We start from the raw sequence: 27,722 nt of genomic DNA on the forward strand, positions 1-27,722 counted from the left end.
GTATGGTGGTTCCAAGGTAAGAGCTTTGAGCTTGGATACACGCCTCGCCGATGTGATAGTGACAAGGAAAGCCATTTTCCAAGAGAGGTATAGGAAGAAACAGGTGGCCAATGGCTCAAACAGGGCCCCCATAAGCCCGGAGAGGACCAGGTTAAGGTCCCATGTGGGGACTGGCTGCCATACCTGTGGGTAGAGACGGTCCAGGCCCTTAAGGAACCTAAGGACCATGGGGTTGGCAAAGACAGATCAGCCATTCGCTCCCGGTGAAAAGCCGAAATGGCTGCCATGTGGACCCTGATGGATGACATCACCAGGCCCTGCTGTTTCAGGCTCAGGAGATAGTCCAAAATGAGAGGCATGGATGCTTGGAGGGGGGGTGGGGGTGCCACGGTGAGAGCACCAGCATGAGAATCGCTTCCATTTAACCATATATGTGGCCCAAGTGGAAGGTTTCCTGCTACCCAACAAAACCTGCTGCACCAAATGAGAACAGAGGAGCTCTGAGTGGCTCAGCCATGCAGCATCCATGCCGTGAGGTGGAGGGATCGTAGGTCTGGGTGACAGAGGCAGCCGTGATCCTGAGTGATCAAGTCCAGAAAAAGAGGCAGCGGAACCGGGGCGTCCACCGAGATCTCCAATAGTGTGGTATACCAATATTGCCTGGGCCACGCTGGGGCAACCAGAATCAGCCGGGTTCTGTCCCTGCGCACCTTGAGCAGGACCTTGTGTACAAGGGGAAATGGCGGGAAGGAGAAAAACAATCGGCTTGTCCATGGGAGTAGGAAGGCATCTGTGAGAGAGCCCGGGGAGCGGCCTTGGAGGGAGCAAAACGCTAGGCACTTCTGATTGCTGCGTGAGGCAAACAGGTTGAGCTGGGGAAACCCCCACTTTAGGAAGATGGAGTGGATGACATTGGGATGGAGTGACCACTCGTGGGATTGGAAGGACCTGCTGAGGTGGTCCACCAATGTGTTCTGGACCCCTGAGAGAAAAGATGCTACCAGGTGAGTGGAGTGTGCTATGCAGAACTCCCACAGCCGAATGGCCTCCTGACAGAGGGGGGAGGAATGGGCCCCCCCTTGCTTGTTGATGTAGAACATGGCTGCGGTGTTGTCTGTGAGGACTGCCACACAACTTCCATGCAACCGCTCCCGAAAGGCTTGACACGCAAGATGCACTGCCATCAGCTCCCGTATGTTGATATGGAGAGAAAGCGCTTGGATGGGGCCCACAGACCCTGCGTCTGGATGTCCCCGAGATGTGCGCCCCATCCCAGAGCTGATGCGTCCATGACGAGGGACAAGGAGGGCTGAGGGATGTGGAAGGGGACTCCTTTGCATACTGCACTGGGGTCTAGCCACCAGTGGAGAGAGGCGAGGACCTTTTCCGGGACTGTGACCACCAGGTTCAGGCTGTCGTGACCTGGGCAATAGACTGATGCCAGTCAGGCTTGAAGCGGGCAGGGCCGTAATCTGGCATGCCTGGTCACGTATGTGCAGGAAGTCATGTGCCCTAGAAGACTAAAGCATGTTCTTGCCGTTGAGGTTGGGAAGCTTTGAAGGCTCCGGATGAGGCCCGACAAAGCTTAGAAATGAGCGTCCGGCAGGACTCGGGCCTGCATGGAATCTAAGACCGCCCCAATGAATTCTATTCTCTGGGTTGGCTCTAGAGCTGACTTTGCCACATTGAGGAGGAGGCCTAATTGACAAAACGTGTCCTTGACCAGTTGAAGGTGGGATTGCACCTGTTCTTTGGTGCAACCACGGATGAGCCAGTCGTTGAGATATGGGTATACTTGTATCCATCTCCGACGAAGGAAGGTTGTCATGACTGCCATACATTTGGGGCAAGTCTTCACTACCCGCCGGAAAGGTTAACAGAATCTTGGGAATCATAAGGAAAGGAACGAGGAGTACTTGTGGCACCTTAGAGACTAACAAATGTATTTGAGCATAAGTTTTGTGGGCTAAAACCCACTTCATTGGATGCATGCAGTCGAAAATACAGAAGGAAGATATATATATATATATATACACACACAAAGAAAATGAAAAAATGTTTTTCCCCCTACTGATAATAGCTCACCTTAACTGATCACTCTCGTTATAGTGGGTATGGCAACACCCATTTTTTCATGTTCTCTATGTATATATATATCTTCCTACTGTATTTTCCACTGCATGCATCCGATGAAGTGGGTTTTAGCCCACGAAAGCTTATGCTCAAATACATTTATTATTCTCTAAGGTGCCACAAGTACTCCTCGTTCTTTTTGCTGATACAGACTAACACGGCTACCACTCTGAAACCTGTCACCATATAAGGAAAGGAATAGATAATAAGACACAAAATATCATATTGCCTCTTTATAAATCCATGGTTAGGGTTAGGGTGCACCTCTGGTCACCTTGGCTAATAGCTACTGATAGACCTATTCTCCATGAATTTATTGAATTATTTTTTTAACTCAGTTCTTATTATGGCCTTCACAACATCCCCTGCCAATGAGTTCCACAGGTTGACTGTGCAATGTGGGAAGAATTTTGTTCCTTTTGTTTGTTTTAAACTTGCTGCCTATAAATTTCATTAGGTGACCCCTGGTTCTTGTGTTATATGAAGGGGTGAATAACGCTTCCTTACGCACTTCCTTATGCACTTTTTCCACACCATTCATGATTTTATGGGTTACTCTATTATATCCTCCCTTAGTAATCTCTTTTCCAAAATGAACAGTCCCAGTCTTCTTAATTTCTCCTCATATGGAAGCATACCCCTAATCATTTTTGTTGCCCTTCTCTGCACCTTTCCCAATTCTAATATTTCTTTTTTCAGAATGGATGACCAGAACTGCATACAGTATTTAACGTGTGGACATATGTTGGCTTTATAGAGTGGCATTATGATATTTTAAGTTTAGGTTGGACATTAGAAAAAAACTTCCTAACTGTCAGAGTAGCTAAGCACTGCAATAAATTGTCTAGGGAGGTTATGGAATTTCCGTCATTGGAGATTTTTAAGAGCAGGTTAGACAAACACCTGTCAGGGATGGTCTAGATAATACTCAGTCCTCATATGGGTGCAGAGGTCTGGACTAGAAGACCTCTTGAGGTCCCTTCCAGTTTTACTGTCTATGATTTTCTGTCTTATTAGTTATTCCATTTCTAACACTGTGAGAAACACCATAAACACCATTAAGTGTTAACACCATTTTTTGACTGCCACTGCACATTGAGCAGTTGTTTTCAGTGAACTGTCCACAATGACTACAAGATCTCTTTCTTGACTGGTAATAGCTAATTTAGACCCCATCATTTTGTATGTATAGTTGGGATTATGTTTTCCCATGTACATTACGTTGCATTTATCAACATTGAATTTTATTTGCCATTTTGTTGCCTAGTCACCCAATTTTGTGAGATCCTTTTGTAGGAGCAGATTTTTGCTAGACCAGAGCCCAGTAACATCCCTGAACCACTGCCCGCAGCTGGAATACCAATTGTTATGCTTATTGCTGAAAGCAGCTAAAAGGAGGCCTTTCTGAAACCTTAGCACACCTAACAGACCAGGAGGGGAGGATGAAGTGAGTTACCACGAAGCGTAAACATGACCCTCTGCCCTCCTGACTTGAGTTGTTTTTCCAAAGCATGAGGTTTTGCAAGATGGAAAGTCTGGCAATAGTTAACTATTGCTACACAGCTGGTTAACTGATGGAAAATTCCCTACTTGACAGGCTGAAAATCTCCACATTTAGCTTGTTCATCAAAAAACCTATGAAGCAGAATCTAAGTTATGTAACACTAACAAATTGGATATAAAAAGAGGAAAAAAAATCTGAGCTCAGTGGACACTTGGACACCTCTTATGTTCTCCTGCAGATGGAAACTTGACCGCTAGAAGTCTACAGTTACCCACTCAAGACCTCTTCAAGACCCTGGGTAAATACAAATCTGGGGGTGATTTGGGATGCTCTACTAACCTGTTGCAGACATGTGTAAGTGCTGGGGACTAAATAAATCAGAAGCTTTGAGTGAAAGCACTTTTGTTTGCCTGCTTGTATCAATTATCTATCGGCTAGATGGCTGTCCCCACTGATTTATTTCCTCCCACCGCCTCACAAAGATTATGTGATATACTTATACCTTGGGGGAGCATCTTGTAATCCCAATATTCCCCATTTGTATATAATTGTGATATTACATATAAAGCATGCTTTGTAAGGTATCAGGGGAAATGTTATGACCTGCTGAAAGTCATTTCTCTATCCATATATGTATAGCATTAATGAAGTTACGAGAATTGTGTTGTATGGTTATCACTAAAACATACTGTAAGCGGGAGAATCAGCCAGATATCAGCTCCCCAGAGGCAACAGCAAGCAAAGTAACCAATGCCTGGGCGGGGTGTCAAACAACCCATCAACAGCCATTGTCCAGCAAGGGAGCTACAATTCAATGACTCATCTGCATAAGGCCACACCAGGGGAATTCCTCAACCTTGTCTGGTGAGTCAGCAATGCCCCCCAGACTTGCCTGGACTTGTGTTCTACAAGCACATGGACTGAGGTTATGAAACAGACACAGTGAGCACATGCAGGGCCCCTTTCTCCTTCCCCCACCTACGCTGCAAGCAACTATAACACTGAGAAGATGACAAGACTCCAACAGAGGAGACTGGCCTAGGTTTAAGGAACAAACTTGTATATTAAGGACTGCAATATCCAGTAGGGTGAGAAAAGCTGCTTAATCTAGTTGCTGCCCAATCTAATAGGGTTGAGAGTTTAGACTGCGTGCTTATATTTTATTTCTTTTGGTAACTAGACTTTTTGCTTATCACTTAATATCACTTAAAATCTATTTTTGTAGTCAATAAATTTGTTTTACTGTTTATCTTTACCAGTGAGTTTGTATGAAGTATGTGGCAAATCTGCTCAGGTTTTGCAAAGGGTGGTGTATATCCACTTTCCACTGGTGAAGTGGCGAACCAATTAATAAATGTGCACTGGTCATCTTGAGCAGTGGAAGACAGTATATTCCTGAGGTACTGTGCTGGGAGGATTTGATTCTGGTGCCTTTCTCTGTGTGATTCATGAGTGGCTCTCGGAGCATTAATGCAATCTAGGTGGGTGTTGGGTCTCCACATGTGGTTCTGCTAAGGGATAACAGCACCTAGAGGGGTTTGCTGCTGGTCACTAGTAAGGCATTGTGAGAGACAGCCCATACTGGAGAGAGTTAAGGGGGCACAGTGGTCCCACAGTCCCAGCACGCACCCTGGGGGTCCTGTCACAGTAAAGTTAACAAGAACTTTAGGTTCAGTAAAACCCAGGGGAAACAGAATTGGAGCTCCAAGCAAGAATTGGTGGAGAGAAAGGGGACGGCTGGGGCAAACCAGCAGTTTTGCATTGCAGTAGAAGGTAGAGGACAGTGAGGTGGGGTAGCTCCGTACAGTTCTCATGTCGTAGTTCACGAGTCAATTCATGGATAAATTCCATTACTGAGACTTAGAGCTCAGGCCAGTGGCAATTATGTTCAAAGGAAAGGAAACATCTGGAAAAGAATAATAGTTGGAAATTGTTTTGGGAAATAGCTTGACTGATTTTGAACAGGAGCATAGTAATGGTCTCTGGAAGCCTGGGAGCTTGACCAGCCCCAGAGAATTCCTGTAGCTCTGTAAGCAGATGTTAGCGACGTTAGTAGGTAAAGAGATAGGTCAGTTAAAGGCAAGATTGGAGGAATTAGTGAAATATCAAGTCGAGAAAGACAAAGAGATATCCAGCTTGAAGGCTGAATCAGACACCTTCTGGGCTCAGATAGTGGGAATACAAAAGCAAGTGTGTGATAGTAAGAGAGTGAGTAAGAAGTTGGAGCAGGAAGTGTTTGGATTGAAACATCAGACAATGGAGAATAAAAGAATTATTAAGGCCTTACTGTAGGATTCTCAGGATAAGATTGAGGCAGATAATGGGGAATGTAAAGGACAAAGTTGTGCTCTCAGAGCCAGGTTGGGAGAGCAGAAGGTAACAGTGACTGCAATTTGAGGAAGGGTGATGGGTCAGAGGAGGATCTCCACTCGTATCCTTCTCATTATGGGTATGAGAGGGATGATCCTCATGAGCTTCCTTTTCCTTTGGGCTCTTCTGGGAATTTCCCATATGGTCCATTGCTTGAAACACTGGAAGAACTACAGACGCCGAGGCCCATAACCCCTATGGTGAGGAAGATTGGTCCCCAAGGGGGTAACCCAGGAGGGGAAGAAGGGTAGAGGTCAGGCCTTCACCGCTGACCAAGACCAGGGTAGGGCAGCAGGGAAATTGGTTGGTTTGTTAAGCTGAAGCACAGTCTTGGGATGGCTGGCAAGGCTAGCTGGCACCCCCAGTCTCACTCCGGCAGATGTGGTGGCAACTCTCACTCTCCTCTCAGAGTCAGGACAGGGGCTAGTGGTATGGGTTACCAGATGCTTTGGTCCACAAAGCCCCACTTTTAGATTTGTTGTTGCTGTCGGTACTTTTTCTTGGCTTAGGTTTTCCTTTCTTTCTATAAAAGAAAAGGAGTACTTGTGGCACCTTAGAGACTAACCAATTTATTTGAGCATGAGCTCATGCTCAAATAAATTGGTTAGTCTCTAAGGTGCCACAAGTACTCCTTTTCTTTTTGCGAATACAGACTAACACGGCTGTTCCTCTGAAACCTTTCTTTCTATGTCGTTCTTCCCCCTCCTTCCGTTTACTCTTTCTCTTCACAACCCCCCATCCTTCAACTTGTTTTTTCTCTTGTGTTTTTGTTTTGAAAGTTAAGGGTTAATATCACAGCTGAAAGTATTTTCCTGCCCTTGAAGATACCTTTGCCATGCAACAGAAAAGTTTACTTTGCTACTGCTACTTCGCAACTGCTTGGGAAACAGTTTTGAGAAAAGTAGAAAATTAACAAAAGAAAGATTGGGCCCAAAGATTATTATTTATTTTAGGGCCAAAAGGGGAGCTTCGTATTTTATGTGGAGTCAGAAAGAGGGACATTGGAACACAATTTGTTGTTAGATACAGGTGCTACTTATTCCTTGATGAATACCCTGAAATGAGAACCTGTTTGAATCTCTGGCTAGAGTTAAAACCTTACAGGGATTTAATGAGGCACAGAGTGTTGTTCCCTTTTGCAGAAACATTCTGTATCGGTTAGGGGAAAGGAAAATAAGGGGCAATTTGGTTTAATGGATTTTGGGAGGAAAAGGGATCCTGGGAATTCACGTTTTAAGGGAATTGAGATTGCTGGTTGATTTTGCTAACAGGGTCCTATGGGAAACGCCTCCTGGCACGTCCTGGGAATCAGTTCAGATTTCAGCGAGATACTGGATAGCAGCCCTTAAGGCATCTGAGGAATTGGAGTGGCCCTCAAAAGTCCTAGCAATTGCAGAAAAACACCGGAAGCTGTAGGCCAAAATTCTGATAGAATGTGGTAAATTTGAGGCAGAAATCCTAGTTACAGGCCCCAATCCCCCACCCCAGAAGCGGTATAAGTATCCAAAGGAGGCAGAAGCCATCCTGAAAGAAACATTTGATGAACTTTTGGGACAAGGAGTTTTAGTGGAACAGACAAGCCCTAATAATGCTTCTCTGTGGCCAGTCCTTAAAGGTGATAGCAGAACTTGGAGGCTTGTGGTACACTTAATTGGGTGAACCTACTGATGGCCCCCGTTGTGGCAAAGTATGAGGAGGTGATGGTCTCCATTGTAGGAGGGGCCCAGTGTTTTTCAGTTTTTGATTTGGCCAATGCTTTCTTTGCTATCCCTTTACATCAGGAAAGCTATTACAAATTTGCTTTTACATTTCAAGGGAAGCAGTTATGTTTTGCAAGGGTCCCCAAGAGCTGGAACGATGCCCCTATTAACTGTCATGCCCAGGTAGTCAAGATGCAAGTGGGAATGTCTGAAAAAGACAGTGTAATTTTTGTGTGTGGATAATATCCTAGTTTACACTCAGACCAAGGAAGAGTATCTAGAGGTACTGGACAGAATGTTACAAAAGATTCAGGAAGCTGGGTTTAAAGTAAGCCCAGCTGTGGTCCCAACAAGTAAATTATTTTGGAGTGATTTGGGAACACAAGGGGTGTCCCCCTGACCAACAGAGAGTTTTGCTGAGATTTTATTGAGGAATTTTCAAAGAAGGCAGCCCCACTGCATGAATTGTTAAAGAAGGGAGCAGGGTGAAACAGTGTTTGTGCTGCAGCTGGCTATTACAGATAGGGGAATGGAAGCAGTACTGAGTCAGAACTATAGAACAAGGCTCTGCCCCATGGCTTATGCCTCCAAAACGTTAAGTGAAGTAGAGGGGATTTACTCCCTGTGAAAAGAAGGTTTTTGGCACTAGTTTGGGCTTTGCAGCATTGGGAATATCTGGTAGGATTGTCCCTTGTGTTACTGAAAACTACCCACTCTCCAGTAAAACATGTACGCACAGGCAAAATTAATAACAGTCATGTGTCCAGCCTCAGCAAGCCCTAGACAAACCAGGGCTGATGAATTTGCTGAGCTTCAAGAGGGTGCTAAAAGCACAGTTAAAAGTTCAAGAGTTCCGTCCCAGGGAAAAAGTGTGTGTGTGGGGGGGGAGGGTACGACTCAGGCCTGGATGGGTCTGAGTAAAAGTTAATAAGTTTAGCTTAAATGTTTTAGTGATACCTCCCTATATAGGGAGGGGAAAAGTTTGTTCTGCTTTGTGTTTTAGATTATTAACCATTGTGACACGGTCGGGCCAGATGGCTACACGACAGTAATAGAAGGCAGATATATTAGCCCCAGGTTAAGTAGGTCCCTTTTCCCTGGGTAAGGTAACAGGGAAGGTTCCAGAACAATCAGGAACCTTCTGGAAACAATTAAAGCAGACAGGCTGATTAGAACACCTGCAGCCAATCAAGAAGCTGTTAGAATCAATTAAGGCAGGCTAATCAGGGCATCTGGGTTTAAAAAGGAGCTCACTTCAGTTTGTGGTGCGCGTGTGAGGAGCTGGGAGCAAGAAGCACTAGGAGCTGAGAGTGAGAACGTGGACTGTTGGAGGACTGAGGAGTACAAGCATTATCAGACACCAGGAGGAAGGTCCTATGGTGAGAATAAAGAAGGTGTTGGGAGGAGGCCATGGGGAAGTAGCCCAGGGAGATGTAGCTGTCGCACAGCTGTTCCAGGAGGCACTCTAGATAGCTGCATTCCACAGGGCCCTGGGCTGGAACCCGGAGTAAAGGGCGGGCCCGGGTTCCCCCCAAGCCTCCCAACTCCTGGTCAGACACAGGAGGAGTCGACCTGGACTGTGGGTTCAGAAAAATGGCCAAGCTGAGGGCTGCCATGAAGCTCCAAGGCAAGCAAATCCACCAATTTGTGCAAGACCCACCAAGGTAGAGGAGGAACTTTGTCACATCATATGGATGCTGGAAGATTTTGGAGACAATGCATTCCAGTGTGCTGCTGCTGGCATTTGGATTGCAGACCTGCTCTTTGGTGATGCGAATCAGAAACCCATTGTGTCTGAAGCATGGGGAGACTATCCATGAGTGACAGGAAAATGTAAAGTGAACTGTACCCTTGACATCACTACTGATCCCAACATCCCAGGAGAACAAATCACTCGTAGGCCCTTGGACTGAAATGACCCCACTTCAGTAAAATTGAAAGGCTTGGATTTGGACAAAGTAAATATGAGCGTGGGAATGAGCAAGAACTGGCAATGTAGCATGGTTTGGGTTGCAAATGGTCTACGCTGGTGCCTACGGAATCTCTACCACTTTGGTGGCAACTACAGCATCCTCATGTGGATAGTGGGGGAGCGGATTTGTTAGTGGGGAGAATTAAAAGCTACCCAGGTGGGTACAGTTGTCACTAGGTGGAACTGACAGGCTGTTGTTTAATTGTTGTAAGTCCAAATGTGTTCATTTGTGGACTGACATCCCCAAGAGGACAGCACTGGGGGAGAAGACAGTTCATTTTAGGCAAAAACAAACCCTTTCACCCCAACCACTGGACAAGAAGGTCTGGGGGAGGCAAGGCTACAGACAGTGATACCACGAGGGGAATGGAAGGTTCCTTTGCCCTGCATTTTGGAGGCCCTGTGTTCTCAAGAAATTTATAAGAGGGATAAAGAATGTTTTGATAATACTGTGGTTAAAATGGTGCCTTGGTAAAATAGTTATTAACATGCAGCCAATATGACAGGAAAATGGCTCCTCCGGGGACCCCATGGAATAAAAAGTACGAAAGTGTGAATTTTGGGACCACCTGTAATTAGTTTGGTCAGGGCATATGTGGTTCAAACCAATGTAAAGAAGCAATTGGTAATTAACCCCACCTACTCCCTCAAAAAGGCCATCACAGGCCTAAGCCTAGCACACTTTTTGGCACTAGAGCCCCACTGTGAGTGATCTGTCCAGCCATTATCTGAAGGCCGAGGAAAAACTGGATAAATTTACATAAGGTCCCCAAATCTGGCAAGGGCCGGGTAAGAAGGGATCTATGGAGAGCAACTGAAACGAGGGCAGGGGTTCTTAAGAGCATCAATGAGGAAGTATTAGCAAACAAGATAGATGGAATGGGTTGACACATATAGATTATGGGTGATGTTTAAAGGAATCATAGAATATTAGGGTTGAAAGAGACCTCAGGAGGCCATCTAGTCCAATCCCCTGCTCAAAGCAGGACCAACACCAACTAAATCATTCCAGCCAGGGCTTTATCAAGCCGGGCCTTAAAAACCTCTAAGGATGGAGATTCCACCACCTCATAGGTAACTCATTCCAGTGCTTCACTGTGGAATTTGACATGAATGCAACAAAAATGCCCTGAAAGTACATGATGTGTGTTTGGAAATGGCTGAAGGAAAATCCCATAGCTTATGATCCTTGTGTCATGGTATAGGATTTGGGGATGTGATTCTGAATTTCAAGTGCTGGAACTTAAATATAATCAGTTAAGAGAGACAAATACTTTGTACTCTGCTGTAAAACCTGTACCCCTTGGGATGACTTTAACTGTTTTACAGACGTTGCCTGTACACCCTGATTTGCAGAACCAGCTGCATGCAGCCAAACAGGAAGGGTGTAGAGTCATGGTTATTGTGCATCATAACACCAATGAAATTAAATGCATATTTGCAAGAACTGGCCAGGACCTAACACACCAGTGGTGAGAAGTATTATTGGAATTGTCCCCGACTGGCACAGGGATCTTGAATTTGGCCCTGCACCCCATTATAGTCATTTTGGTATTCCAAATAGTAGCGGTTTTCTTTTTCAGTCTGATGACATATTGGACCTAGCGCAAAACTCAGCAATTCCAAGTCCCCTGACAGATGAGCCAGTGGCTCTCTCACCATTGCTCTTACCCTTAGAAGGGGAGTATGTACAACTTGCCACCGTGTAGTCATCATCCAGATAATCTGGTGTGCTGAGTGTGGGATGCCAAGAAGAAGATCATTTGCTCAGTCTCAGCTGAGCGCCTTGAGCTTTTGCTGCATCACAGCTCTGGTGCAACCAGAGTCCTTTGTGGGGATGACTATAGGTAGATAAAGACCCCTTATGATAACAAAACAAAAACAAAAAAAAAGTGGGCTTTAAGGAGGGGACTGTAGGAGCAGATTTTTGATAGCCCAGTAAGGTGCCTGAACCACTGTCTGCAGCTGGAATACCAAATGTTATGCTTATTGCTGAAAGCAGCTAAAAGGAGGCCTTTCTGAAACCTTAGCACAACTAACAGACCAGGAGGGGAGGGTGAAGTGAGCGACCACGAGGAGTAAACATAACCCTCTGCCCTCCTGACTTAAGCTGTTTTTCCAAAGCATGTGGTTTTGCAAGATGGAAAGTCTGGCAATAGTTGACTGTTACTATACAGATGGTTAACTGATGGAAAATTCCCTTCCTAACAGGCTGAAAATCTCCACACTTAAGTGCTAAGCAGAAACTAAGTTATTTCGATGCACAAGCTATGTAATACTAACAAAATGGATATAAAAAGAGGAAAAAATCTGAGCTCAGTGGATACTTGAACACCTCTCATGTTTCCCTGAAGACGGGAAGTTGGCCACTGGAAGTCTAGTGACCCTGGGTAAATATGAATCTAGGGGTGATTTGGGGTGCTCTACTAACCTATTGTGGATGTGTATAAGTGATGGGGACTAAATAAAGTAGAAGCTTTGAGTGAAAGCACTTTTGTTTGCCTGATTGCATCAACTATCTATCGCAGAGGTGGGCAAACTACGGCCCGCAGGCCATATCTGGCCCGCGGGACCCTCCTGCCCGGCCCTGAGCTCCTGGCCTGGGAGACTAGCCCCCAGCCCCTCCCCTGCTGTTCCCCCTCCCCCGCAGCCTCAGCTCACTGCGCTGCCGGCACAATGCTCTGGGCGGCAGGGCTGAGAGCTCCTGGGGCAGCGTAGCTGCAGAGCCCGGCCTGACCCGGTGCTCTGTGCTGCGCGGTGGCGTGGCTGGCTCCAGCCAGGCGGCACGGCTGTAGTGCCACCAGCGCTCCAGGGAGCGCAGTAAGGGGGCAGGGAGCAGGGGGCGTTGGATAGAGGGCAGGGGAGTTCAAGGGTGTGGTCAGGGGGCAGGGGTGTGTATAGGGGTCAGGGCGGTCAGAGAACAGGGAACAGGGGGGTTGAATGGGGACAGGGGTTCCAGGGGGGCAGTCAGGAAGGGAGGGTTAGATGGGGTGACGGGGGGCACTCAGGGGTGGGGGGTCTGGGGGCAGTCAGGGGACAGGGAGCAGGGGGTGGTGGATGGGGCAGGAGTCCCAGGGGGGCCCATCAGGGGGCAAAAAGCGGGGGGTGGGGGTTGGATAGGGGTTGGGTGCCAGGCCACGCCTAGCTGTTTGGGGAGGCACAGCCGCCCCTAACTGGCCCTCCATACAATTTTGGAAACCCGATGTGGCCCTCAGGCCAAAATGTTCGCTCGCCCCAGATCTATCGGCTGGATGGCCGTGTCCCCATTGATTTATTTCCTGTCACCGCCTTGCAAAGAGTAAAGTTACCAAGAGCTTTGGGTTCAGCAAAGCCCCAGGTAACACCTTTGTAACTCTTCATAGTTTGCTTTGGACTTAACTATCTTGAGTAATTTTATATCATCCGAAAAATTTGCCACCTTCCCATTTACCCCTTCTTCCAGATCATTTATGAATACATTGAACAATACTGGTCCCAGTAGAGATCCCTGAAGGACCCTAATATTTACCCGTTTCCACTGTGAAAACGGACCATTTATTCCTACCCTTTGTTTCCTGTCTTTTAACCAGTTCCTGACCCATTGCTTATCCCATGACTGCTTACTTTGCTTAAGATCCTTTGGTGAGGGACCTTGTCAAAGGCTTTCTGAAACTCCAAGTAAACTATGTCCACTGGATCACCCTTGTCCACATGTTTGTTGACCCCCTCAAGATTGGTGAGGCCTTAAAATTCTGCCTTATTTACTCTGTTGTTTAGCCATGGTGGTATTTTTTTAGTCCTCTTACTGTTTTTTTCCATTTGGGGTACACATTTAATTTGAGCCTCTATTATGGTGTTTTTAAAAAGTTTCCATGCAGCTTGCAGGCTTTTCACTTTTGTACTGTTCCTTTTAATTTCCATTTAACTAGCTCTCACTTTTATATGGTTCCCTTTTCTGAAATTAAATGCTACTGTGGTGGGCTTCTTAGATATTTCCCCACCCTCCACAAGGATGTTAAATTTAATTACATTACCGTCTCTATTATCTAGTGGTTCAGCTGTATTCACCTCTTGGACCAGCTTTTGTGTGCCACTTAGGAATAAATCAAGAATTGCCTCTCCCCTTGTGTGTTCCAGGATTAGCTGCTCTAAGAAGCAGTCATTAATCGTGTCTAAACTGTATCTCTGCATCCTGTCATGAGACAACACGTATCCAGTCAATATGGGTATAGCTGAAATCCCCTATTAATATTATTGAGTTTTCTATTTTCCTCTAATCTCCTTGAGCTTTTCAGAATCACCATCATAGTCTGTAGTATATTCTCTTACTCTTATTATTCAAGCATGGAATTTCTATCCATACAGATTCACTTAAAAAATTTACTGTATTTGACTATACATTTTCCCCCCACACACAGTGCCACACTCCTACCAGCACAATCTACTCTGTCATTCCTATATATTTTGTACCTTGATATTACCATGTCCCCTTGATTATCGTTCCACCAAGTTTCTGTGATGCCTACTATATCAATATCCTCCTTTAAAAGCAGGCACTCAAGTTCACCCATCTTAGTATTCAATATCTTCATTATTCAATATCTTCATAAATGATCTGGAGGATGGTGTGGATTGCACTCTCAGCAAATTTGCGGATGATACTAAACTGGGAGGAGTGGTAGATACGCTGGAGGGGAGGGATAGGATACAGAGGGACCTAGACCAATTGGAAGATTGGGCCAAAAGGAATCTGATGAGGTTCAATAAGGATAAGTGCAGGGTCCTGCACTTAGGACGGAAGAACCCAATGCACAGCTACAGACTAGGGACCGAATGGCTAGGCAGCAGTTCTGCGGAAAAGGACCTAGGGGTGACAGTGGACGAGAAGCTGGATATAAGTCAGCAGTGTGCCCTTGTTGCCAAGAAGGCCAATGGCATTTTGGGATGTATAAGTAGGGGCATAGCGAGCAGATCGAGGGACGTGATCGTTCCCCTCTATTCGACATTGGTGAGGCCTCATCTGGAGTACTGTGTCCAGTTTTGGGCCCCACACTTCAAGAAGGATGTGGATAAATTGGAGAGAGTCCAGCGAAGGGCAACAAAAATGATTAGGGGACTGGAACACATGAGTTATGAGGAGAGGCTGAGGGAGCTGGGATTGTTTAGCCTGCAGAAGAGAAGAATGAGGGGGGATTTGATAGCTGCTTTCAACTACCTGAAAGGGGGTTCCAAAGAGGATGGCTCTAGACTGTTCTCAATGGTAGCAGATGACAGAACGAGGAGTAATGGTCTCAAGTTGCAGTGGGGGAGGTTTAGATTGGATATTAGGAAAAACTTTTTCACTAAGAGGGTGGTGAAACACTGGAATGAGTTACCTAGGGAGGTGGTAGAATCTCCTTCCTTAGAGGTTTTTAAGGTCAGGCTTGACAAAGCCCTGGCTGGGATGATTTAACTGGGAATTGGTCCTGCTTTGAGCAGGGGGTTGGACTAGATGACCTTCTGGGGTCCCTTCCAACCCTGATATTCTATGATTCTATGATTCTATTTAGCCTTCTTCCATTTGTATACAAGCACTTATAAAATTTGTCAATATTTACTTGTCTGTCTTCATGTGATGTAATTGAATAGGGCTCTTTCATCTGACTGTTTCTCTTCAGCTCCTACCTTTCATAGAATCATAGACTTTAAGGTCAGAAGGGACCATTATGATCATCTAGTCTGACCTCCTGCACAATGCAGGCCACAGAATCTCACCCACCCACTCCTGTAACAAACCTCTAACCTATGTCTGAGCTATTGAAGTCCTCAAATTGTGGTTTAAAGACTTTGAGGTGCAGAGAATCCTCCAGCAAGTGACCCATGCCCCGTGCTGCAGACGAAGGCGAAAAACCCCCAGGGCCTCTGCCAATCTGCCCTGGAGGAAAATTCCTTCCCGACCCCAAATATGGCGATCAGCTAAACCCGGAGCATGTGGGCAAGACTCACCAGCCAGGCACCCAGGAAAGAATTCTCTGTAGGAACTCAGATCCCACCCCATCTAACATCCTATCACAGGCCATTGGGCATATCTACCGCTAACAGTTGAAGATCAATTAATTGCCAGAATTAGGCTATCCCATCATATCATCCCTTCCATAAATTTATCAAGCTTAGTCTTGAAGCCAGATAGCTCTTTTGCCCCCACTGCTTCCCTTGGAAAGCTGTTCCAGAACTTCACTCCTCTGATGGTTAGAAACCTTCGTCTAATTTCAAGTCTAAACTTCCTGATGGCCAGTTTATATCCATTTGTTCTTGTGTCCACATTGGTACTGAGCTTAAATGACTCTTCTCCCTCCGTGGTATTTATTCCTCTGATATATTTACAGAGAGCAATCATATCTCTTCTCAGCCTTTTTTTGGTTAGGCTAAACAAGCCAAGCTCTTTGAGTCTCCTTTCATAAGACAGGTTTTCCATTCCTTGGATCACCCTAGTAGCCCTTCTCTGTACCTGTTCCAGTTTGAATTAATCTTTCTTAAACATGGGAGACCAGAACTGCACACAATATTCCAGATGAGGTCTCACCAGTGCCTTGTATAATGGTACTAACACCTCCTTATCTCTACTGGAAATACCTCGCCTGATGCATCCTGTCATAAATATAAAGGAAAGGGTAACCACCTTTCTGTATACAGAACTATAAAATCCCTCCTGGCCAGAGGCAAAACCCTTTCACCTGTAAAGGGTTAAGAAGCTAAAATAACCTCGCTGGCACCTGACCAAAATGACCAATGAGGAGACAAGATACTTTCAAAGCGGGGGGCGGGGGGGAAGAGAAACAAAGGGTCTGTCTGTCTGGGTGATGCTTTTGCCAGGAACAGATCAGGAATGCTCTTCATAACTCCTTAAATTAGCAAGTAATCTAGCTAGAAATACATTAGATTTCCTTTTGTTTAATGGCTGGTAAAATAGCTGTGCTGAATGGAATGTAGATTCCTGTTTTTGTGTCTTTTTGTAACATAAGGTTTTGCCTAGAGGGATTCTCTATGTTTTGAATCTGATTACCCTATAAGGTATTTACCATCCTGATTTTAGAGGTGATTCTTTTACTTTTTCTTTAATTAAAATTCTTCTTTTAAGAACCTGATTGCTTTTCCATTGTTCTTAAGATCCAAGGGTTTGGGTCTGTGTTCACCTATGCAAATTGGTGAGGATTTTTATCAAGCCTTCCCCAGGAAAGGGGGTGTAGGGCTTGGCGGGATATTTTTTGGGGGGAAGACCTCTCCAAGTGGGCTCTTTCCCCGTTCTTTGTTTAACACGCTTGGTGGGGGCAGCATAGGGTTCAAGGACAAGGCAAAGTTTGTACCTTGAGGAAGTTTTTAACCTAAGCTGGTAAGAATAAGCTTAGGGGGTCTTTCATGCAGGTCCCCACATCTGTACCCTAGAGTTCAGAGTGGGGAAGGAACCTTGACACATCCCAAGACCACATTAGCTTTCTTCATGGCCATATCACATTGGCAGCTCATAGTTATCCTGTGATCAACCAATACTCCGAGGTCCTTCTCCTCCTGTTACTTCCAATGATGCGTCCCCAGTTTATAACCAAAATACTTGTTATTGATCCCTAAATGCATGACCTTGCACTTTCATTATTAAATTTCATCCTATTACTATTACTCCAGTTTACAAGGTCATCCAGATCTTCCTGTATGATATCCCCGGTCCTTCTCTGCATTGGCAATACCTCCCAGCCTTGTGTCAGTTGTCACGGAGTCCCCGGGCGATGCTCTGGAACTGCTCCCTACAAAACCAGTCAGGACTCTGGGGAAGTCTCCTTTCTGTGAGCAGACTGTCTGCAGGACACACAGCTCACATAACTTCCGCCTTCCTGGGTCTGACCTCAGAGCATTCAGCATCCTCTGCCCCTCCATGCGCTTCCCACAGCAAGTCTGCCCAGGCGGGGTCCTGGGGAAGCCAGAGGGTCCTGCACCCCAACTCTGCAGTCAGACGTGACTCTCAGCCAGCCAGTAAAACAGAAGGTTTATTAGACGACAGGAACACAGTCTAACACAGAGCTTGTAGGTGCAGAGAACAGGACCCCTCAGCTGGGTCCATTTTGGGGGGCAGTGAGCCACACAACCAGGTCTGCACTTCACTCCATGTCCCCAGCCAGACCCAAATTGAAACTCTCTCCAGGCCCTCCTCCTCTGGGCTTTGTCCCTTTCCCGGGCCAGGAGGTCACCGGATTCCTTTGTTCTCCAACCCTTTAGCTCTCACCTTGCAGGGGGGAAGGGCCAGGCCATCAGTTGCCAGGAAACAAGGTGTCGGCAATTCTCTGTGTCCAGACCCCTGTACACACCTGCCCTCTAGGGCTCTGCAATGATCATACACCCTTATCCCACCACCTAGATACTTAAGAACTGCATAGGGGAAATTGAGGCACCCCCACAATATTCAGAGGAAACATTAAGAACAGTCCCGCTTCATTACAGTCATCCACAAACTTTATTAGCACATTCCTGCTTTTTGTGCCAAGGTCAATAATAAAAAGATTAAATAAGATTGGTCCCAAAACCGATCCCTGAGGAACTCCACTAGTAACCTCCTTCCAGCTTGACAGTTCACCTTTCAGTGTGACCCACTGTAGTCTCCCTGTTAACCAGTTCCTTATCCACCTTTCAATTTTCATATTGATCCCCAACTTTTCCATTTTAGCTAATAATTCCCCATGTGGAACCATATCAAATGCCTTACTGAAATCTAGGTAAATTAGATCCACTGCATTCCCTATGTCTAAAAAATCTGTTACCTTCTCAAAGAAGGTGATCAGGTTGGTTTGACACGATCTACCTTTTGTAAAACCATGTTATATTTTGTCCCAATTACCATTGACCTCAATGTCCTTAACTACTTTCTCCTTCAAAATTTTTTCCAAAACCTTGCATACTACAGATGTCAAACTAACAGGCCTGTAGTTACCCGGATCACTTTTTTTCCTTTCTTAAAAATAGGAACTATGTTAGCAATTCTTCAGTCATACGGTACAACTCCTGAGTTTACAGATTCATTAAATTTTTTTGCTAATTGGCTTGCAATTTCATGTGCCAGTTCCTTTAATATTCTTGGATGAAGACTATCTGGGCCCCCCGATTTAGTCCCATTAAGCTGTTCAAGTTTGGCTTCTACCTCGGTACCTTGGTAATATCTACCTCCATATCCTCATTCCTATTTGTCATCCTACCATTATCCCTAAGCTCCTCATTAAAGACTGAGGCAAAGTATTTATTTAGATATTGGGTCATGCCTAGATTATCCTTAACCTCCATCCTCAGTGTTTAGCCGTCCCACCTCTTTCTTTGTTTTCTTGTTATTTAGACAGCTATAGAACCTTTTACTATTGGTTTTAATTCCCTTTGCAAGGTCCAACTCTACACGGCTTTTGGCCTGTCTCACTTTATCCCTACATGTTCTGACCTCAATAAGGTAGCTTTCCTTGCTAATCTCTCCCATCTTCCACTCCCTGTAGGCTTTCTGCTTTTTCTTAATCACCTCTCTAAGGTGCTTGCTCATCCAGCTTGGTCTACAACTCCTGCCTATGTATTTTTTTCCCCTTTCTTTACTTAATCAACTTCTAGTCCCTCCTCTCTATATCCTAGTAAAGAACCCCCATTAAGAGATCCTCACCCAAAGGATCGGTCTGAGTCTGAATCATGTGTTGCCTTTCCCCCAGCCATTAGTTTAAATCTCCTCTATGAACTTTTTAATTTTACAGGTCAGAAATCTGGTTCCATTGTGGTTCAGATGGAGCCCACACTTCCTATATAGGCTCTTCCTTTGCCTAGTTCCTAATAAACCTAAAACCCTCCTCCATACACCATCATCGAATGATGAGTCCAAGAGACTGAAATTTACATGTGCAGCAAGACTAATGCTCCTTTAACAGCCAGAATTTCCAGGAATCTACCCTCACAGTAATTGGTTGGCTCAAGAGGACATGCTGTGGCCACTGAACCTGAGCTACATGCATCTGACTCTGAGCCTTATCACTGACAACATTCAGACAAAGCGTGTTGTGGATTTTTCTCACTTTCGGCAGGAGTTCTTCTTGGAATTTTTGCCTTGATATCAAAATCTGTGTTAAGAGCAATATTTTGAAGTGCTTTAAAATCTACATCGAGGTATTGGACTGGTTGCTACTTAAAAGTTTCACCAGCATAGCTCTGGCAGTTAGCGATGTGAAAAATCACATCCCTACCTGACATAAATTGCTGGCAAAAGCTCTAGTGTAGAAAGAGTTATAGAGGCAAACAAGTCCATTAAAAAGAAAGTCAAGGAAATTAAACGCCCATAAAGTACTTTAAAGCAGAGTTAAAGTTGCCCAGTGCTGCCTCATGCCATTCCAGCATATGGATGTTGGCAAAAGATAAAGCCTCTGAAAACCAGGAAATAAACTAAATTACATGACACCCCTGCAACACAACCTTAACTCTGCCCATATCCCCTAACCCTGGAGCAGGCAAACGTCACTGGGATTCAGTCAGGAAGCGTGGTGCAAAGGTTAAAAAACTATGCAGGGGAGTGGCAAATTTTCCATCTCTTGCAGTCTTCAAGTCAAGACTGATGCCTTTCAGGAAGATGTTTTCGTCAAACACAAGGTATTCAGCTCACTATAATGGTAACTGGCTGAAACTCCATGGCCTCAAAATGTATTAATCAATAGGAGTAAGGACTAAGCACATGCCATTACATGTTGTGTTCCTCAGATTTGAATACCAGCATTTATCTGCATGCACTTCAGCTGTAGCTTTAAATGAATGGTGGAAGGATAAGTTGGAGCAGCTTGGCATAGCTGTGACTGTGATCCGCAGAGAGGTGCATGTGAAACCAGACGAAACAGGTATTCCTCATTTCAGTGCTGAGCATTGTAGATTGTGTTAATAAAAAGTGACAAGTGTGTGTTCTTGTGTCACGGAGTCACCAGGCGATACTTTGGAACTACTTCATATGAAGCCAGTTAGGACTGCTTTGAGCAGGGGGTTGGACTAGATGACCTCCTGAGGTCCCTTCCAACCCTGATATTCTATGACTCTGGGGGAGCCTCCTCTCTCTGAGCATATGGTCTCCAGTGCAAGAAGCTTACACAGCTTCGGCCTTCCTGGGGCTGACCTTGGAGCATTCAGCATCCCCTTTTCACACCGTGCACTTCCCACAGCGAGTCTGCACCTGCAGGGCTCCTGGGGAAGCCAGGGGGCCCTGCACCCCAATTCCGCAGTCAGACATGACTCTCAGCCAGCGTAAAAGAGGAGGTTTATTTTTAGACAGGACCACAGCATAGAACAAAGCTTGTTATTACAGACATCAGTGACTTTCAGCCAAGTCCATCTTGGGAATCCTGGGCTAGACACCCTGGATTCCCCCTCTTCCAGTTCCCCCAAGCAGACTGCCAGCCTCCAGCCACCTCACCTCTGACACCCCCTTCATGCCCCTCCTCCTTTTCGTTGCCTCGCTTCCTGGGCCAAAGGTGTCACCTGGTTGAACCCCCCTCCTGGGTCTCAGGTTACATAGCTGCAAATAGCTAGGCAGTCTCACCTGCCCCGAGAGCCTCAGCAAAAATCTCACACCCAATTCCCACCACCGAAGTATTGGTGCAGTACACAGGGAAACTAAGGTACACACAGTATCCGTACAGGACAGTAAGACTCACATGCAACATAGCAAGACTAATAAAACCCCCACTTCGTCACATCTTGCATGGGGATTGTCAGCAGTCTGTTGGCATACAGGACTCAGTGAGGGGTAACTGAAAGCAATGACTCAGAAGGAATCCTCAGTGCAAGCGTAAAGGGGTGGTAACGTTATGAAAGTCTGAGATGGATTGTATGCAGTAGGCTCAGTGTTTGAGTGCAGGCCAGGTGTAGGTAGCTTCTGTTCCCTACACCGGACCTACCCCAAGTTTTGCCTTAGCAAAGAGAAGGTGTTAGACTTTGTGCTATCCTGCTCCCGTGCGCTGTTCCCTAAGTGTTCTGTGGGAGGGAATGGTAGAGTGCTCATGTGTGTGTCATTGGCCTGTCGGGGTGTTGCTGAAACAAGGCAGAGTTGAGGTTGCATTGTGGGGTGTTGTGAATCTTAACTCTTCATTTCCTCGTCTAATAATCAAGGGAACAGGAATCCTTACCCAGTGAGGTCAAATTATCATAGTTCTCCTGCATGACTTGCCTGTAGAGAACTCTCTGAGCAGGGTCCAGCAGAGCCCACTCTTCCTTGATGAAATACACAGCCACCTCCTCAAAGCTCACTGGCCCCTGAAAGAGCAAGAGCCACCCCCTCAGAACCCGCTGCCCAGTGACAACCCCACTATTCACAGGGGTGGAGGGCCGATCATATAGAAGTTCTGGAAGGTGGACAGTCAGCAGAGTCCCACCCCCACCCCATCAGAGCAGCCAGGAAGCATCAAGGTGAGGGGAGAAAGAGAGCCCTTCACCACTCCCAGCAGATAGAGGGGGCAGGGGTCTTCACATACATCACTCACCTACTAGCCAGAGGTTGATACAGGAGATGGAGTCCCCAGCAGGGCACAGGGACAACTCCCTGGCAGGAATCCCAACACCCTCCCCAGTGCCAGCAGCGGGATGGGATGGGAGTCTTCCCTAGGCCGCAATGGTGAGTGCCCCTTCATATCTCATAGCATCCTCTAGCTAGTAGGTTCAGGCTCCAGCATCTGGGAATTTTCCCAGCCCAGTTGATGGGGGTTGTTTCCTGTTCCACAAGTTAGGAAATTTCCACTAACTCCATGGGTGTGTTCCTAGAATCTAGGCACCACAGTAAACAAATCCCAGCAGGTTTGTCACACCCTGTCCCACTCCCTTTCTCCACCCTGTGTATTTCCTGCCCCTTCCCACCTCAGACCAAGTTACACCCTGCAGAAGCACCCACCTCCTATGTATTTACTGCCTTTCTCCATCCAACAGGAACCCACCAGAAACTCCCTGATAATCCCTACCTGAACTGGTTTCACTGCAGCTATTTCCCTTCCCTGTCCTCCAGAAGGATGGGATGTAACGCTTCAGCCTGTCAGGGCAAGAAGAGGACAGTAATGTTACATCACAATTCCCCCCAGGCTCTTTATTCCTAGAGGAATTCTGCACCACAGTGGTTGAAACAATGATCTATACAGTCATAGTTTATGTCAATAACATCACAGAAGAGTGAAAGCTTCACTCAGGGCTGGACCGCAGAGGCTCAACACCTGGAGGCTGAGTTTGAACAGCTGGAGACCAGGGCTATTAGAGGGGCACAGCGCGGGGCCATAAGGATCAGGGATGCCTTGAGGCAGCAACCTGAAGCTGAAAGCCACTAATATTTGGTGCTATGCTCGAGATTGCAGTGCTTGTAATGCTAGGAGGTGACTGGTGCATATGATGCAGTAAGTGGGTTTAACATAATTGCATAACATAACTGCACTAACTGGCTGACCCCAGACAAGCACACGAGCCATAAGACCCTCAAAATACTGAGTAGCCACAGGAGCAGGGTAAATCACTCTTCCCAGACCGTGCTGTACACTGGGCATGTGGCTCTTCGGAAGAGCCAGCATGCTGGATTAAAAGTTTTCATTTTCCAAGTATAACAAGGACGGGGGGAGGCAGGGGGGATTTTCCTCCAGGGCAGATTGGCAAAGGCCCTGGGGGTTTATCGCCTTCCTTTGTAGCTTGGAGCACGGCTCACTTGCTGGAGGATTCTCTGCACCTTGGGAGGCACTGATAATCGTTCCTGTCCCCATACTTTCCATAGGATGTGATCATTATGGAAGATATCTCGCTGCTGAGGGTGAGCAGGGAATCAGGGTCTTCTCCAAGCCTACAGCTTCCGCTCTGGCCCCTATGCAGCTCGCCTGTGTGCAGCAATGGTTCCCCCATGACGGCACAGCGGCCCGGGAAAGTTACCGTTAATGCGGCAAGAAACAAAGCAGCTCTGCCAAGGAACCTGCAACAGTGGATTGCCCAGTATCTCCAAGAGAGTTTTCTGGAGATTTCTGAGGGAGATTCCTGTGAAGTGAAGGCGTCTATCAACAACCTGTTCCGCCGCTCAGAATAGGCATGCGGTGGGAGACAAGCCTGCTTTCTGCAACCCTCCTGCTCCCAACAAATTGCTTCAGCAATAGAGGTATACAAGAAAGAAACTGTGTAAGGGCCTTCTCTCACTGTGACAGTCTGAGGCCCTGTTCTTAGGCCAATGCCTTTGGCTAAGCAGCAGAGGCAGCCATAAGCTGGGAAGCATCCGGTCACATCCTCACATTCCAAACTAGTTAATATGGGGCTGTTAGGAAGGTGATCCGATCTATCACTTCCAGAGAAAGGGAAAAGCCTAGAAGATGTAAAAGGAAATTTAGTTTGATAGTTTTCTGTCTGGTAAGAACTTACTTATCAATAGACACAACTGGGAAACCCTTATGTCTTTATAGACGTAGTTGTGAAATCCTCACTTCTGTATTGTTTTGTCATTATAGTTCCTCTCAAGGTTCCTTCCCCACTCAGAACTCTAGGGTACAGATGGGGGGACCTGCATGAAAACCTCCTAAGCTTACTTTTACTAGCTTAGGTTAAAACTTCCCCAAGGTACAAACTATTTTATCCTTTGCCCTTGGACTTCCACTGCCACCACCAAACGTTTATCTGGGTTTATTTTTATTAGGAAAGCGTTGTTTGGAGACGTCTTTCCCCCCCCAAAATCCTCCCAACCCTTGCACCCCACTTCCTGGGGAAGATTTGGTAAAAATCCTCACCAATTCGCATAGGTGACCACAGACTCAAACCCTTGGATCTTAAGAACAAGGAAAAAGCATTTAGTTTCTGAAAAAAAGGATTTTAATAGAAGTAAAAAGTAAAAAAGAATCACTTCTGTAAAATCAGGATGGTAAATACCTTACAGGGTAATTAGATTCAAAACATAGAGAATCCCTCTAGGCAAAACTTTAAGTTACAAAAAGACACACAGACAGGAATATTCATTCTATTCAGTACAACTTAATTTCTCAGCCATTTAGAGAAATCATAATCCAACGCATATCTAGCTAGATTACTTACTAAGTTCTAAGACTCCATTCCTGTTCTGTCCCTGGCAAAAGCATCACACAGACAGACCCTTTGTTTTTCCCTCCCCTCAGCTTTTGAAAGTATCTTGTCTCTTCATTGGTCATTTTGGTCAGGTGCCAGTGAGGTTATCCTAGCTTCTTAACCCTTTACAGGTGAGAGGATTTTTCCTCTGGCCAGGAGGGATTTTAAAGGGATTTACCCTTCCCTTTATATTTATGACAGTTCCCACTTTGCTATTGTTTGTTTGCATGGTCTGTCTGGTTCTGTGATTCTGTCTGCTGTACAATTAATTTTGCTGGGTGTAAACTAATTAAGGTGGTGAGATATAATTGGTTAGCTAATCATGTTACATAATGTTAGGATTGGTTAGGTAAATTTCAGTAGAATGATTGGTTAAGGTATAGCTAAGATTATTACTATATAAATTAGGGGCCAACAGGAAGTAAGTTGGGGTTCGAAAATAAGGAAAAAGGAACTTGGATTTAAGATTGCTGGAAGTTCACCCCAATAAACATTAAACTGTTTGCACCTTCAGACTTCGGGTATTGTTGCTCTCTGTTCATGAGAGAAGGACCAGGGAAGTGGGAGAGTGAAGGAATAAGCTCTCTAACACTCCTGATACACCTTACTGGGTTGTAAATTAACTATCAACTCAAGAAAGGGACCTACATGTTGCTGTAAAGAGCTCAACGAAAAACTGCACTCAGTGCACAGCTGCCGCAAAAAAGTTAATATTTGGATTCATGAGGAATGGGATGGAGAATAACACCAAAAGTTTGTATATAAATCAAGGGGGCAGCCTCTAATATCCTGGGACCACCATGGCTACTACACCACTGCATACAGTATATATATATTTTTTTCATAGATTCATAGATATTAAGGTCAGAAGAGATCATTATTAACATCTAGTCTGACCTCCTGCACAATGCAGGCCACAGAATCTCACCCACCCACCCCTGCAATAAACCTCACCTATTTCTGAGCTACTGAATTCCTCAAATCATGGTTTAAAGACTTCAAGGTGCAGAGAATCCTCCAGCAAGTGAGCCGTGCCCCAAGCTACAAAGGAAGGCGATAAGCCCCCAGGGCCTTTGCCAATCTGCCCTGGAGGAAAATTCCTTCCCGACCCCATATATGGCAATCAGCTGAACCCTGAGCATGTGGGCAAGATTCACCAGCCAGATACCCAGGAAAAAATTCTCTGTAGTAACTCAGATCCCACCCCATCTAACATCCCATCACAGGCCATTGGGCCTATTCACCATGAATAGTTAAAGATCAATTAATTGCCAAAATCATGTTATCCCATCATACCATCCCTTCCATAAAATTATTGAGTTTAATCTTGAAACCAGATAGGTCTTTTGTCCCCACTACTTCCCTTGGAAGGCTGTTCCAGAACTTCACTCTTCTGATGGTTAGAAACCTTCATCTAATTTTAAGTCTAAACTTCCCGATGGCCAGTTTATATCCATTTGTTCTTGTGTCCACATTGGTGCTGAGCTTAAATAATTCCTCTCCCTCCCTGGTATTTACCCCTCTGATATATTTATAGAGAGCAATCGTATTTCCCCTCAGCCTTCTTTTGGTTAGGCTAAACAAGCCACGCTCCTTGAGTCTCCTTCATAAGACAGGTTTTCCATTCCTCGGATCATCCTAGTAGCTCTTCTCTGTACCTCTTCCAGTTTGATTTCATCCTTCTTAAACATGGGAGATCAGAACTGCACACAGTATTCTAGATGAGAATATATCAATCTTTGAGAATTGGAGAGGAAATAGGAAAAAAAAATAGATAATGAGAGAAAACCACCAAGAGCTGAAAGGATTTTATACTGATTTAAATAAGTGAGAGTAGTGGGACAGTTTGAAGGGACTGTGTATGGAAATTCAAGAAACAGACAGTAAGTCTCCTGCCCACACACACCATTCACATGGGCAGCAGGGAGGCATTTGGGAAGCTGCTTTAAGAGAGCAAGTGATAGGCGCGTGGAACAGGAAGACTCCCTGGCAGTGGGGAGGGGCCAGCAGAAGAGGTGGGCATGTAACTGGCAGCTGATGGTTGGGGGGTGGGGAGCTGTGTTGGGCAGTTGGGGGTCAGGAGCTGGGACTGGACAGTCTCCACTGGGGACACTTCTTCCTCCTTTCTTCTCCTGTGCCCTTTCATGCCTTGTTGCTGGCAGAGAACGGTCATCCCATCCCACCCCACCCCAGAGGTAGCCATGTCTCAGTGCTGTCCAGGCTACACCCATTAACCTCCTTCCCATTTGCTGAATGACTCAGGGGAACAATTTCCCACCTAAAGATGGACAATTTGCAGCACATCAAATGGATGGAAAAATATCCCAAATTAGAGGAGAGTTAAAATTGACGGAGAGTTAGAGAGAAAATGAGGCAAAATCTGAGGAGGAGGCTAGAGAAAGGGTCAATAATTTGATAGAAAAAGGGAGAAATCTACATGGATTTTATATCCATTGGTGACAATTAGGGAGAAATGCAGGAGCACTGGTTGTCACTATTTGAGAGAAGAAAAGGAGGACTTGTGGCACCTTAGAGACTAACCAATTTATTAGAGCATAAGCTTTCGTGAGCTACAGCTCACTTCTTCAGATGCATATCTATTTGAGAGAGAAGTGATGAAATTAGAGAGGATTTCATTAATCCCCCTCACTGTGTCACCTGCTCGTCTGCCCCGGAGATCCCTGGCTGCAGAGACAGTTCAATCCAGCACATTTCACACCGTCCTTCCTTGCCCTCCATCTCCGGTTGATTTTCCATCCCGCCTGGGCCGGACCCCTCCGACTCCAGACACGCAGAGGGGAAACCGCACTGGGCCCCGCCCCTGCTCTTTCACCACCGGAACCCCGCGTTTTGCCTCTGGGGCAGATCCTGCGCAGCCCCCTCCAGCCCAGGCGCGTTCCCCACTGGGGAGCAGATCCCCAGGGGGTGAGACCGGCGGCTCCCGGAGCCTTTGTGCAGAGGCTCTTCCCGGCCC

General features: G+C 45.9%; 1 protein-coding gene and 1 long non-coding RNA gene across 7 annotated transcripts in view; one reads left to right on the forward strand and one right to left on the reverse strand.

Moving 5' to 3' along the window:
* Positions 1-27,722, reverse strand: part of LOC140906213 (uncharacterized) — a 39,571-nt gene that overhangs the window by 11,729 nt on the left and 120 nt on the right. For 2 of the 6 annotated variants that reach the window (XM_073329709.1, XM_073329710.1), the window contains exons 1-2: positions 22,636-22,698; positions 11,351-11,540 (exon numbers count right to left, since the gene is read on the reverse strand). The exons of 1 other annotated variant lie outside the window; for it this stretch is intronic. The gene's annotated coding sequence lies outside the window, so the exon portion shown is untranslated. 3 more of the 6 variants (XR_012157043.1, XR_012157041.1, XR_012157042.1) reach the window with 3 other exon arrangements.
* On the forward strand, positions 3,808-25,261 carry LOC140906216 (uncharacterized). Its single transcript, XR_012157044.1, has 4 exons — positions 3,808-3,935; positions 11,891-12,069; positions 20,399-20,532; positions 23,427-25,261. It is a non-coding gene; the product is annotated as an uncharacterized lncRNA (long non-coding RNA).

Source organism: Lepidochelys kempii, chromosome 2 (genome assembly GCF_965140265.1).
Source record: "Lepidochelys kempii isolate rLepKem1 chromosome 2, rLepKem1.hap2, whole genome shotgun sequence".
NCBI classification, from domain to species: Eukaryota; Metazoa; Chordata; order Testudines; family Cheloniidae; genus Lepidochelys; species Lepidochelys kempii.